Here is a 443-nt window from a genome sequence, read left to right on the forward strand (position 1 = left end):
AGGAGCCTTTGCTTTGCAACGCAAAACATTTGCTTTGCAGTACGGTACATTTGCTTCGGAAGACCAGGATTCTTTCTAAACTGGTTTGAGAGCAAATGCTTCGTATTTAAAAACGCGTCCAAGTGCTTCATATGCCAAATGCTTTGCAGCTTAACGACCTGTTTGCTTGGCAATTTTGCAATGCTCTCTTTTAAATGGTTTCAACAGTTAGGGGAAAGGGAAAGAGGAAAGGGCGGGGCGGGCATCGCCTATCGCCCTGATGCGCGACTATGACGCCGGGACCCGCGCACCGGGGCAGCCCAGCGGGGGGTCGGGGGTCCTGCCCGTCACGGTCGCGAGGTGCCCCGCCAGCAGGGATGGGAAAAATTTAACTAAACTAGTTTCTGTAACTGTAACTAGTTACAATTTGCAGCAACTGAAACTGTAACTAGTTTCATTTTCAA

This window comes from Frankliniella occidentalis, unplaced genomic scaffold, assembly GCF_000697945.3.
Source record: "Frankliniella occidentalis isolate FOCC.00 unplaced genomic scaffold, Focc_3.1 Scaffold19, whole genome shotgun sequence".
Classification (NCBI taxonomy): Eukaryota; Metazoa; Arthropoda; class Insecta; order Thysanoptera; family Thripidae; genus Frankliniella; species Frankliniella occidentalis.